This window comes from Octopus bimaculoides, chromosome 6 (assembly GCF_046866305.1).
Source record: "Octopus bimaculoides isolate indiv1 chromosome 6, ASM4686630v1, whole genome shotgun sequence".
In the NCBI taxonomy this organism is placed as follows: Eukaryota; Metazoa; Mollusca; class Cephalopoda; order Octopoda; family Octopodidae; genus Octopus; species Octopus bimaculoides.
In genome coordinates, this window is record NC_142933.1 from 39,906,963 (window position 1) to 39,922,180 (window position 15,218).

Genomic DNA, 15,218 nt, shown 5'->3' on the forward strand with positions numbered 1-15,218 from the left:
ATGCCAGAAGATAATGTTTCCCATATTTCTTCCACCAATTTGTGTATGCAACATATAACCTGTCTTAAGTGCATCTCATTCACTTTCTCTCTTGACTACAGAATACTACTCGATTTACATCTGTGTTCGTGCAAAAAACATAGTCCACGTGAAAATTTCAGTGAAAAATATACATACATATATGTATATATGAATATACATATATACATGTATATATATATATATGTGTGTAGTCAATAATCTTCAGGTTCATAAATTACACCTTTAAGATAAGTGAATGAATTTTATATCTACAGGACGATATGTCAACTTTTGAACATTACAAATCAGTCACCGACCAGAGTATTCTCTACCTAAACGGAGTAGAATAATGTTAAAAAGCGTTGCTGAGAAATGGTATGTTTTGACAAAAAAGAAAAATAAAGAAAAAAGAAATACAGATACTTGTAACAAGAACACGAATATAATCCACATGCTAACACGAAAACAAATCCTACCTAGGAAACTAAACACGAAATAGCAACTTATTCGCTTAAGATGCTTAAATGTAAGAGAGAATGTAAAGTACAGTTAAGTAAGGTTTGCCAATAATAATTTTGTTAGCGCTGAAAGCATTTTCACATTCATATCGCTACTAGGGGAAGTCAAACATTTTTGGCACTTTCACCAAAACTTTCTTTATGATGGCCACACTGCCTTCAGCGCTCGCGTATCCGAAGTTTGACCTTGATCACTCTAATTATCTTTCATGTGTTATAGAGCAAACATGGTTATGAATGTACAGATAATACTCCGAACCAAACAAGAATTAGTATGTTCGTTACTTAGAAAATGAACAAGCCATAAAAACATCAGTCGTACATGATCCTCCTTTGACTATGAATTGATCGTAGAATGTCAACTTAGGAAAGTTCAAAGGAAAACCAACCACATTTAGCAGCTACAATAATCTATCTTATTTACTCCAGAGCTCGATATCCTACACCTTGTTGACAAAGAAGAGATGAATGTTTTACGTTCAATTGGAGAGTACAAGCACTAACCGATAGCATTATTTTTCAATAGTATGATAAAAAATAATTATCTCTAACAGTTTTATGTAAACAATTATATCATTTGTTAATTATTAATTGTTAATTATTAATTTTATTACTAATTGACGATTCCCTGCCCTATATATCTATATTTTATATATATATATATATATATATGTATATATATATATAGATATATATATATATATATGTATATGTATATATATATGTCTTTCTGTCTGTCTCTCTCTCTCTCTCTCTCTCTCTCTTTATATATATATATATATATATATATATATATATATACACACACACATATGCACTCACACATACAGTAACGTATCAACCAGACTATCTGTTACTGTTGAACACCGCTGGTCACAATGTGCTTCCTCGTGTTGTAGCTTTCAAATGGCGCCACGGCGCTGTTTAGGCCGACAGAACAACATTAACCCTAAATACTTACACAGAGCCATATATACATACATACATACATACATACATACATACATACATACATACATGCATAAAAACGCAACATGTACGTGCGTCTGTGCTGGTGTTTTTATGTATTTATGTATGTAAATAAGTATGTATGTACAAAACACGTACATAAAACTGGTCTTTTGAAACTGACTCAATAAATAGCAGGTGGTACGAAAGATGTATGAAGTTTCAAAGAGCAACGAATATTAATGGCGGCCAAAATTTTATATAAGAACTAAATGTAACAGTAAAACCAACGCCGCAGGCCTAGGTATTGATAGTATTGAAGGATAAATCTCGTATGTAAAAAATCACTTTAGTGTTTATACATCAGAAGTATCTTTTCTCATGATACTAACTTCACAACTAACCAAATCACATCATGTATGTTTTATCTGAGCTATAACCGTTTGGACCGCGGTCCTGCTGAGGTGCAACTATGAAGGGTTTAGTCAAACAAATCGAAACCAGTACATATTTTTAAAGTTTGATACTTATTATATCAATTTCTTTAATGTCGAACTGCTAGATTATGTGGACATAAGAAACCAAGCGGGAGGAAGAGAGACACAAACACAAGGATATACACACATACATGCATATATATGTGTATATATGTGTATATATATATATATATATATATATATATATATATATATATATATATATATATATATATATATATATGCTTTTATGTATGTATACATGTATGTATGTACGTAATGTATAATTGACAAAATCGTTAGCAGGTCGGACAAAAAGCTTAACTATTTTTCCTCAATCTTCGAATTCTGAGTTCAAATTCTACGGCGATCGATTTTGCCTTTCAACTCTCCTAATACACCACCTCCACCACACACACACACACACACACACACACACACATGGAGGTAAATATGCGGATAAATAAAATGAATATAACAACTTGGGCTTGATATAATATGTGTGTCTGTGTGTGTGTGTGTGTGTGTGTGTGCGTGTGTGTATGTGCGTGCGTGCGTTCGCGTGCGTGTGCGTGTGCGTGTGCGTGCGTGCGTGTGCGTGTGCGTGCGTGTGTATGTGCTTAATTGTGTACAGAAAGAAAGCAAAGACTGAAGATTTTCAGATGATGAAAATTTAAGTATAAAAATAAAGATTCTTATAGATAAATGGGTGAAACTTCCACAGAGTACAAACGGCAAAGAAAATTAAGCGGGAGGAGGTTAGGTGTTACAACTACAACACCTGTTTCTGGGGTCTCGGAGATCCATCATAATGTTTATTGATGTAGTTCATCAAAATATGCGGCAATTTTCTCTCATTACGCTCAATGCTTAATCACTTATGTATACCGGTCAAATAATAAGACGAGAAAAATATGTCGATAGAGATTACGTAGAGTAGACAATTTTTTCCTGGTGTCAAAAGTAATAACGCGCCTGCATGTATGGGTCCAGTATATGGCCGGTCGTCTTGTTAAAAATAACAACGAATTTCCGTTAAATCCCGACTTAAAGTTAAAAAAAAAGATAGATCCATTTTCAATGTTGTGCTGGGTGCTCCTAAAAGCCAGATGGTCAACGTAGGAAAGTCATTTCATAACACATTTACTCAGTCAGAGCTAAAGAACAACAGCAGCACAGACTACAACAAAGAACCCCATAATCAGCAACTAAAATTATGCAATAACGATGGAAGAAATTTGTACATTGGTAAAAGACACGGGTGGTAGGAAAAAAGTTTTGCATATTCTGCCATTTTTCTAGCTCAAGAAATACAATAGCACTAAGCTAACATCTCCTATTATATCTATTTCAACATTTTCTTCTCGACTCACCAATATTTTTCTATAGCTCTTTCTTTCCAAACATTAGCGAAGCTCTATTAAGTCTACGTCTATAGACACAAGACTCCACATAGAAGAAACCAATCTTTTTCTTTATCATTCTATATACAGTGTGTGTGTATAATTATATATGTATGCATATGTATATATATATATATATATATATATATATATATATATATATATATATATATATACATATGTATAAACTTACTTAATCCGTACAAGTTACTAGCGGTAAATGAATAGAAGATAATCGATGCAGTTTACTGTTTCTCTCGCTCTCTGTCAGTCTGTCTATCTGTGTATGTATGTATATATATATATATATATATATATATATATATATATATATATATATATATATATATATATATATATATATAAACAAACAACGTAACGTATACTGAATGTGAAAACGAACGGGAAACACAGAGAAGGTCCGCAATTCTTCATCAGTTATCGACCAACTGGTACTGTTCAGTTTCGCACCTTTAACGATAAGACTGATTGCTTCTCAATTGGCTGTGCCTGCAAAACAAAAATGCGCAGAATTAGGGACAAGAGTAAACAAAACAAACAAAACAAATAAAATGACACAAAGTGTAATTTAGGATGAGGACGAACAGTCAAACAAAATACGGCCTCGGGGGCAAAAAGACGAGAGTAGTGGGTAACACTTAGAAAATGTCTTGAAGGATGGAGGACAGAGAGAAAGAGAATTTGCGATTGGTCAGCTTAGGGACCAGTCTAAAAAAGGAAGAATAAGAGCAACTGGTCGCTGGTCACGTGACAGCAGCGAAAGAGAGCGACAGATAAATAAAAGGGATGGGGATGAAGGGAAAGGAGAAATGCTAGGAATACAAGAGGGAGAGAAAGAAAAAGAGTAAGTCGAAAGGCTAGAATAGTACTGAAAGGGTGAGAGAAACAGAAGGGGAAAGAATGAAGGCAAGAGAGAGAGGGAGAGAGAGAGAGAGTGAGAGAGAGAGAGAGAGAGAGTGAGAGAGAGAGAGAGAGTCACAACGGTATATAAAAAACTTACTTGTTAATACAAATTCGTTGTCTGTTGCGTCCCATTACTTGATAAATGAAAAAATGTATAAACAAACGACTTAATGTAAATATATATATATATATATATATATATATATATATATATATATATAACATTGACTCTAGCTATCTATCTACCGGTCTCTTATTTTATAGGTATGTGTATATGCATGTGCTGCAGCTTGTATGTTTGTTTATGCACACTTGTATTTTTTTTTCGCTATTATTGTTTAGAATATTTCTAGGTGTGAAGAGGGTATCCCATTCAAACTGCTATAACTGTGTTCTAATAATGAAGGGAATGTACAGAAACTGGACGGAATTCTATGTAGAGATGTAAAAACAGAAACATCAGAAAGAAAAGAATCATATAAACGGCAATAAAATAAGAACTTGATAAAAATGCACTAATACAAGTAAACAACGTAAAGCAGTGAGGGAAGAAAGAGAAAAAAGGAAACAGAAGGCTAGAAACATAAATTAATTCATAGTGAACTAAACAACGTCTGCGGATAGTTTTAGTAAACAAGTAGTTTTAGTAAACATGCTATTTTAGCTTCAACGTGGGAAGGCAACAAAGGATCTACGTTATAAGTTTAATCTCTGCATCAGCAGAAAAAAACATCGGCCTATAAAGTTCTTAGTGTTGTTAGGTCAGAGAAAGAATAATCAAATTGAGTTCACAGATATATAAGTAACTTATAGTTGCATATAGTGTATAAAAAATACATTTTAGCAAAATTAGTCCGTCTAATTTGCAGAAAAGTGCATAAGCTAACGACATGAATTAATTCGTTAATACGTTAATGGATCTTCTTCTTCTTCTTCTTCTTCTTCTTCTTCTTCTTCTTCTTATTATTATTATTATTATTATTATTATTATTATTATTATTATTATTATTATTATTATTATTATTATTATTATTATTGTTCAGTAGTTTTATTTTTATAACGTGCTTTCACTTCACTACCGAGCGCAGCTCTGTGCGCCTTGGGTATGTGCTGTGGTTTGCTTTGATGCTCTTATGTTTACTGTATTGAAAGTGTTTTGCGTAGAATGTGTGCAGTACCCAGTAGTGCAATTTTCTGTATGTTATATATATTTGTAAGTCCTGGTGTTTTTGTTATGTATTTGTCTGAATATTTTTTTTATTATACCTAAGGCACCTACTATGATAGGAATTGTTTCTGTTTTTAGATTCCACATTCGAGTTATCTCTATTTCCAGGTCTTTGTATTTTGAAAGTTTTTCAAAGACCTGGAAATAGAGATAACTCGAATATTATTATTATTATTATTATTATTATTATTATTATTATTATTATTATTATTATTATTATTATTATTATTATAAAGGCGGTGAGTTGGCAAAATCGTTAGCATACCGGGCGAAATGCTTAGCGGCGATTCGTTTGTCTTTATGTTCTGAGTTCAAATCCCGTTGAGGTCGACTTAAACTTTCATCCTTTCGGGGTGGATAAATTAAGTACCAGTGAAACACTGGAGTCGATGTAATCGATTAGACCCCCCCCCCACCCAAGATTTCAGGCCTTGTGCCTATAGTAGAAAGGATTAATATTATTATTATTCAGTAGTTTTATTTTTATAGCGTGCTTTCACTTCACTACCGAGCGCAGCTCTGTGCGCCTTGGGTATGTGCTGTGGTTTGCTGTGGTGCTCTTATGGTTACTGTATTGAAAGTGTTTTGCGTAGGATTTGTGAAGTGCTCAGTAGTGCGATTTTCTGTATGTTATATATATTTGTAAGTCCTGCTATTTTTGTTATGTATTTGTCTGAATATTTTTTTATTATACCTAAGGCACCTACTATGATAGAAATTGTTTCTGTTTTTAGATTCCACATTCGAGTTATCTCTATTTCCAGGTCTTTGTATTTTGAAAGTTTCTCCATTTCTTTTAGAGAAACGTTGTCATTTGCTGGTATTGATACATCAATAAGAAAGCATTTTTTTCTTCGTGATCTCTGACAACTATATCTGACCTATTGGCCTTAATTTCTCTATCTGTGTATTGGCATATCCCAGAGTATGGTTGCGTTCTCATTTTCTGTGACCTTTTCTGGCGTGTGCCTATACCATCTTTTTTCTGTTGTTATTCCATAGTGTTGGCATAGCTTCCAGTGTATGTAGATCCGAACTCTGTTGTGTCTGTGAATACATTCCTTCTTACCCAGCACTGGGCAGCCAGAGATAATATGATTTATTGTTTCTTGTCCATCGCCACATATTTTGCAGTTACTTGTTATATTTCTTTTCATTATATGTTTTGGGTAATTTCTGGTGGAGAGGCTTTGGTCTTGTGCTGCAGTTAAAAATCCTGTAGTCTCTGCTTTGAGTCCTGAGCTTCTCAACTATTGCTGGGATTTTTCTCTTATTTCTTTTGCGTTTAGTTTAGCCCAGTATTTGCCATGAGGGGGCTTTTCTTGCCATCGTTTAATCATGGTCCGTTGCTGTTCTAATTTTAGTTTGGATTTCATTTGTTTTATAGCTTTTGTTGTTTCTTCTTCTTCTTCATATTTGTTTGGTAGTATGACTTTTTTTGTCAGATTTCTTAAATACTGAAAACAGTTTTTTGTTTTGCTCGTGTTTTGTGGCTATTTGTATTAGTTTTCCTTGCTTCTGAAGTAGGCATTTTTGCAGTCCTATAGTGATTATTTCATAAGAGTTTTCCAGCTCTATAAGGCCTCTACCACCTTCTATACGTTGTATATATAACCTTTCTATGTCAGATTTTCGGTGGTGGATCCTAGATCCTGTCATTATTTTTCTTGTTTTCCTGTCTATTTTCGTAAGTTCATTTAGGGTCCATTTAAGATATTGTAGCTGTAACTTATAACTTGGACGGCTAAAGTGTTAATACATATTATCTTGTTTTTATCATTGATCTCTGTTTTCAGTATTGATCTAACTCGTCTATGGTATTCTTTCTTTATTTCCTCTTTCATTTGTGTGTGTTGCATCATATCTAGTTCATTGATTCCTAAATATTTATGTCTGGCGTTGGTCTAATTATCCCATTTCATTGGCTTTATCTAGTGTGATGTTGCTACTCTTAACTAGTTTTCCTCTTTTCAAGGTTGCTTTGGCACATTTTTCTAATCCAAATTTCATATCTATTTCTTTGGTAAATCCATGTACTGTCTGTAGTAGTGTTTCCAGCTGTTTATCATTTGTAGCGTATTGTTTTAGGTCATCCATATATAAAAGGTGGCTGATTGTTTTGCCGTAACATTTGCATCCGCATCCAGGTCTGTTTAGCATGTGAGTTAAAAGGTTATTATTATTATTATTATTATTATTATTCAAGCGGATGGACGTGTCTCCCGAAGCTCTGTAAGTTGTTGCCGTTTTTACACGGAAATCTTTTGAAATCTGTTTTAAATTTTATATATTGTTGTAGCCAAGCCGACTAGGTTCTTGCGGAGCTAGTCGGTTAGGCGAGATTTCCCCCATTTAGGGGTGAATTCTTCGTTTGAAAAACTTCCATTTTCACATTTCACACGTATCATATCTGAAAAATGTCGGAAAAAAAAATAACAAGCTGTTCTCTTCTCTCTGCATCACTCCCCGACAAAAAGAATGACGGGTCAAGTCTTTTTTCACCCCGCCCAGTTAATGCCATAAAAGGCAAAATGCCAGTGAAAAGAGCAGCCAGCTGTTCTCTTCTCTCTGCATCACTCCCCGACAAAAAGAATGACAGGTCAAGTCACATTCCACCTCGCCCAGCTGACGCCATAGTGGACAGTGTTCCTGATTCAGGTATGTTTAACAGACTCTCTGCTGCTGACTTCCCAGCCCTCACCTCCACCATTGCTTCTACACCGGAGAGGGAGGAGGAAAAAAAGAACAAAGAAAACAAAGTAAACAACACGAGCAACAGTACCAAGACCACAACCAGTAGCCATTGTAACGGTTTCGCCTCCGCAGCTAAGCAGAGCTCAGAAGAAATCCAAGTCACAATGGCAGAAATAAAGAATGCCAAGGAATTGTTAAGAAGGGACGGCAATAATGTCTTCCTTAACACTCCACAAGCATTAATACAAGCAACAAAAAGAAAAACAATAATATACAAGGTATTCAATACAAAATACCAAAAGATGGGGAATGCTACTCCACAGAGATTGGAGTTAGCTCTAAAGCCGATATGGGGCCAAAAAAGCTTCGTAACCAAAGGGAAGCGCTTTGGAACAGTGGAAGTGCGCTTCCCAACGGAAGAGGATGCCATCCGGCACTCTACAACACCGTTAAAGGCGGAAGAATTATTACTCGTGCCGACATACCTTGGTCGACGTGTGACAGAAATAAAAATAAATCATGTGCCACCAGAACTGAACATCTCCTGGCTAGTGGCAGCTATGCTCTTCGACATTGAAGAGACTGCCACTATCCTAAAGGTGAACAGAGTAAAAGAAAAAAACTGGTTGGGCATGGAAATGCATCTCCTTGTTCAGATTGAACAAGATAGCATAAATACCATACCCGACGCCATAAACCTGCCGGATGGCAGTAGAATACACATTGCAGTAGAGGGGCGCAGACCAAAGTGCTACCTCTGCAGCAGTGAAAAACACCTAAAAAGAGACTGCCCCATTTACAAGCAAAGAATGGAGGCAGACAAAAACAGAAAATTGCAGCAACAACAACAACAACCAAAAGCCTCCACACCACCAACACCATCACCACCAACACCATCATCACCAACACCATCACCACCAGCACCACGAAAAGCGACACCACCATCTCCATCCATCACCAAACCAACACCAACACCAACACCAAGAACCTCCACACTAAAAAAGATAACAGAACCAGCAACAACAGAAATTGTAAAAGAATCTTCACCAGATCCGACAAACATTCCCTTTCCAGATCAGATCAGCTCGGATTGTGCGAACACTGATAGTGAAAAAGGGAAGTGGCAAACTGTACCACCAACAAAATACGAAAAAGAAAGACAAAAGAAACAATTGACAAAGAGGGGAGGCGCGAAAAAGGTGAGCTTCCCAACATCATCGGCAACAACAACACACACTCACAACAAATAGCAACACCTTCTCCACCGAAAACACCAGCACTCACACACACCACAAACGTAACAGCCATCAACACAAAAAATGAACACTTATTAGACTTTCTAAAAAACAATACAAATGCAAACACCACAAATTTCATTATACCCCTACACAACGCACCACCAGCACACATACTCACACAAAAAATAACCCAAGAAAACTATAATAAAATAAAAGAAAAGTTTCCGAATGATGTTGGGTCGCTAGGGAGAAGCTTCTCCCAGAGCCTTTATCAAAATTTAGTGGAGACACCCACACGAAAACATAGGGGAGCCACCCCACCAGAAAACAGTAAGTAGAGCCTTTTCTCCTCTAATACTTTCCTTTAAAAAAAAAACATGATAATTCTCAGAATCGGAAGCATAAATGTGAGAGGCCTCGGGTCGCCTTGGAAACAAGGTCACCTGTTGAACGACCTGAGGTCTTACAGTGTAGATGTAGCAGCCATTAGCGAAACCAGGCTCTCCAACCCGCAGGAACTCGCAGCCCTTTTTGGCGGGTACGAGATTTTCCTATCTCCGTGTCGGCCGGGAGCGGGCGGTGGAGGTACTGCGGTGCTATTTCGGAAAGGCCTAGACTTGAAAATAAGGGCAGTCTTCCTGGATCCGGAAGGTAAGTTGGTGGTCCTGGACGTCGATAGTAGTGATGGCGCTGCTTTCAGACTGCTGGCTGCCTACGCTCCGACAGGAGCAGGGCAGTCGGATTATTTCAAACGTCTGGAGGTTTTCCTAGGTACTTCTCGCACTTTAGTGCTAGTTGGGGACTGGAACGCTGTCCTAGACGAACGTATCGATAGGGTGGATGCGGGAGCATCTAATAGGAAAGGGGGATGCAAGAGCCTCGCCAACCTGCTCAAACGCTTTCAGCTGTCCGACAGGTATCGACTAGACAACCCGAATGTGCTAATGTGGATTTGGACTAATCGCATCGGGTCGTCTAGATCGTACTTAGATAGATTTTTCTGTAGGCCAGCGGATAAGGATAGCATAGGGTGTCCACAATTCAACATAGTCGGCTACACGGACCACAAATTCGTGATCTGTACGGTCGACTTAGATAGGCTCCATAGACAAGGCCCCGGTTACTGGAAGCTAAACACGTCGACAACGGCGTGCAAAGCCTACAGAGACCGGATTAGTTTATTAGTTAAGAGGGCTTTAACCGGGGCAATCATCAACAACTGGTGGTTCGCCCTGAAGCGGGCAATTAGAGCAGAATCAATTAGGTTTAGTAAGGCTCTAGCTGTAGAACGTAAGAAAACAGAGCGGGATTTAGTTAACAAACTAGACGAGGCTCTTGGGACAGGCATCGCAACCGACGTGTTAGCAGCGAAGTTGGCCCTCGACCAACACTTTGATGCCAAGCATGAAGGCTGCGTTGTCAGAGCTAAAGCACTTTCGGTAAGCGGGGAGGGGACTAAGGCCGCTCGATGGGCCCGCGTGGTTGAGGCGAAGCGTGGCAACAGAGCGACCATTCGGTCTTTGGTGGACCAGAACGACTGCGAGATTTCGGGACCGAAGCAGATGTGTTCGGCCTTTCAGCAACACTTTGCTCAATTGTTCGGGACAAACGGTAGGACGGACGACGGAACAGATTTCGGTGTGTACCTAGACGGCCTGCCGCAACTCTCGACCAGCGAGGCCGAGTGCTGCGAAGGACCGATATCTGCCTGGGAAGTACGGGAAGCGATGAAAGGCTGCACGAGAGGTAGATCGCCGGGTTTGGATGGTCTGCCTTACGAGCTTTATACGTCAATGCCAGACTTGTTTGCGGGCGTCTTGGCAAACGTCTACTGCAACTGGCAACAAAACGGGAGAATTCCTGCTTTTGTTTGTCGGGGAGTGGTGGCTTTGCTAAGAAAGGACCCAAACAAGGGGGACATTATAGGGAACTTTAGGCCCATCACTCTGCTCAACACAGAGTTGAAGATCTTGGCCAAGGTGCTAGCCAAGAGATTGGCGCCTGTCGTGGGCAAACTGATCGGCAAGGCGCAGACATGCGCTGTGCTGACCAGGTCTATCCACGACAACCGCCATCTCATGCGCTACATCATAGAGAGAGTGGGTAACGAAGCTGGCGCGGGTGGGGCTTTGATCAATTTAGATCAGTCTAAAGCCTTCGATAGGGTCGACCATCGATACCTGGCAGCTGTTCTCAAGGCAGCTGGTTTCGGTCCGGTCTTCCGCGGGTGGATAGCTGCTTTATACAGCGGCATCTGCTCGGTCATACGGGTGAACGGCCATCTATCGGAACCGTTCAACATCTCGCGTTCGGTTCGCCAAGGGTGTCCTCTCTCCTCCCTTCTGTATGTATTGACTCTCGAGCCATTACTGCGGAAGTTGGAGGCTTTGAGGGGCGTCCCGCGTGATCTGGGATGTGGAAGGAGCGTGTCTGCCTATGCCGACGACGTTACCGTGATGGTGTCGAGCCACAGGCATATTGACCTGATTGGCGAGACACTAAACGAGTATGAAGCGGTGACAGGTGCGAAAATTAACGCGGAAAAGTCAATGGGCTTGCAACTAGGCACCTGGAGGGGCAAGTCCATGCCGTCCAACAGCGTCGTAGGGCGCTGGACAGACGGACCCGTTAAACTGCTCGGGGTCTGGTTCGGTCCGGACCTCCAGTTGGAGAAAAACTGGGAAGAAGTGACGAACAGGGTGGCCAACCTCACCCAGAAATGGGCTGAGAGGAAGCTCTCCTTGAAAGGTCGAGCGGAGGTAGCGAATGCGTACATCGCATCCGTCATCTATTATCGTTTGACCGTCGTCCCTTGTCCCGACCGCTGGTTAACCAAGATAGTACGCTTGCTCTTCAACTTTTTGTGGAAGGGTCAGGTACCACTGGTCAGGCGCTCTATCTGCTGTCAACAGCCACTGAACGGAGGCCTTGGCATGCCGTGGTTGCTGATGCGCAAACATGCGCTCAGGCTACGACATCTCAGGCGCTTCCTGGACGGTGAACAGGTGTGGTCGCCTTTCGTCAGACGCGATTTTCCGCAGCTCGTTTCTTTAACAGAGCTGCAATCCTGGATCAAACGTAGACCGAGAAAGGGCGCTTGGCACCTCGAGTGCCGCCAAGCTCGACGTTCTCGGGGAAATTCTAGGCGTCGAGGATAATCAGCTAAGCAGTCTGTTCAGGAGAACTTTCGGGCCGGGGCCCATGGATAATTTCCAAAGGTCCCTCGCCTGGCAGTGCTACCGAGGTGCGCTACCTGTTCGAGATAAACTCTACCGACATGGAAGTGCCGTCAACCGGGCCTGCCCGAGGTGCGCTCAGGACGACGAAACCGTTCTGCACGCACTCGTCCAGTGCCCGAGCATTGCTGACCTGTGGGTCTATATCGAACAGCTACTGTCACGTGTAGGACGGATCCGGCTATCAGCTGGATCCATCGTGAGAATTGACCCGCCGACCTCCTTTAACCAGGAGAGCAAGGCAATTTTCCTATGCCTAGTGGCTGTAGCGAAAGAGGTGATATGGTGGACCCGTTTGAAAGGATTAAAGACAGACACTTTCCTCTTTGGCCAAGGCCTCATCAACTTTTTCAAGTTCCACTTGAAAAGGAAGATGAGAGTAGAGAGGGAAGTGCTGTCTCATAGCAAATTCGTTGAAAGATGGGTGACTGTTGGAAAAATGGCCAGTATAAACGGACCAATTCTGAGAATACACCTGTAAAAAAAAAAAAAAAGGTAATGTAAAAGGAGAAAGGGCTCTATACCCCTTTCTTATTTTTTCTGACCAGGCTCCCGTGGTTTTATGGGTTTTTCCACGTGTAACCTTTCCTTTTTCGAAGCGCCTCCCCCTTTGGGAGTTCTACTTATTTATTTATCTATTTATTTATCTATTTATTTATTATATCCTTCTCCGTTTTCTTCCTCTGTTTAGACGAACTTTCCTACCTTTTCGGACAAAACCTTTTGTAACCTTCGTCCTGTCTTTGTCCTTATATGTCTTTAATTGATATTAGCCCTTGTGGCCAATAAAACGAATTAATTATTATTATTATTATTATTATTATTATTATTATTATTATTATTATTATTTGTAGTAGTAGTAGTCGCAGTAGTAGTAATAGCAGTAGCAGTAGTGGATGTAGCGGTGGTGGCGGCGGCGGCGGCGGTGATGATAGTTGTATTGGTAGTGGTAGCGGCAGCAGCCGCAATATTGACACCAACTGCGGCAGCAGCAACAGAAGCAGCAGTGACAACAACAGCAGTAGCAGCAGTAGTGGTTTTAGTAGGAATATTAGTAAGACAGCTATCTCGCGGATTTGCGAGACTGTGTGGAAAAATTAGTTCTGGCCCTTTACATCCTGAAGTTAAATCTTTCCCTTCGGGACTTAGTGCTATGTCAATGAAAGCGGCTGACTCCCACTTTTTAAATGTGATGTGTTTACTATGGTTATTGTTGTCCTTGTTGATGTTCCTGTTGTAACAGATAAGAAACGTATCAAAAGAAAGACCGAAGAAAATTGACTGTGGCTGAAATAAAAAGTTGTCACGTCAGGTTTTATCAGGTGAGTTGTAAACATATTGTGAAAAGAAAGAGGTCGGAGAGTGAAGTTGAGATACATTTGAATTTATTGTCATTGGGGAATGGCAAACAGAATTGACAAACGTGTAATTTTATTGCACGCAAACTTCACAATGGAAATGACCGCAATTGAAACTATATCGGGATGGGTCAATTTTTATATTTAATAAAGATTTTACCAAATGATAGTACGACAGTCCAAACAGCTAGGATTGGCAGGCAATTAGACAGTTGCCGAATGTAGCAGTAAATATTTGAACTATGCCATGTTAACATCTGGAAAATTATTTGAAGCATATCAATTCGACAATTGAAAAAGAACAAAAATCAGCTTGTATATTCGGATATCAATTCTGGAAGACTAGCTAACATTATATTTGGCTTAACCATAACATGATATTTTGCATATATACTTAAACTAACGTCATGTAGTCCAGCAGTTAAAGTTGTGTGTTTGCGATACTAAATCTGTAGGTTTCATTCACGGATCAGATCTTATGCTGTATTCTTGAGTAAGTTCATAATCATTTCAACTTGCCTCGGTTCACTCAGCTGAAAACATGAGTGATTTACCTATTTTTCATGCAGCCTCTCCTCTACCCAAATTTCATCTATCGGTTTTCCGCTGCGTGAGAAGATTGAGTGGTTCCCTATATCTGGTTGCAGCTATATGGTCACCAGAAACAATTACGAAAGTACAGTACAAGATGCAACCAATCATACTCGCTTTCAAATGAAGGCTTTGGTCGTGTATGCTACTAAACTGTTAATATATATTAGTTTGACACGGTAGTGAAAATGGAAAATTAAGTATTCTCTATGAGTTGCTATTGGTTGTTCGAATATTCGAGCCTGTTTACATTACATGGTGAACATTATAACTAAGCTGAAGGACATAATTATTTACCACATAAATTAGAAATGTACAACAAATCGAGAATATGGTAGACTACTTATCACCAACGCTGCAATATGTCCATTACCATCTCAAGTTAAGCAAGTTATACGTTGGATACTGCAGGGTGTTATAATTTACCGCTGTATTATTTTAAAATCATTAAATGTTTCATTGCCTTACAGTTCGGAGCTCAATTTCCTCTGTAGAAAACAGTTTAACAGCGAAAGACTAATGTCGTCGATCTTCAATATCTTAACAGCTGCTTTCAACAAATTACATGTGCATGCCACGACAG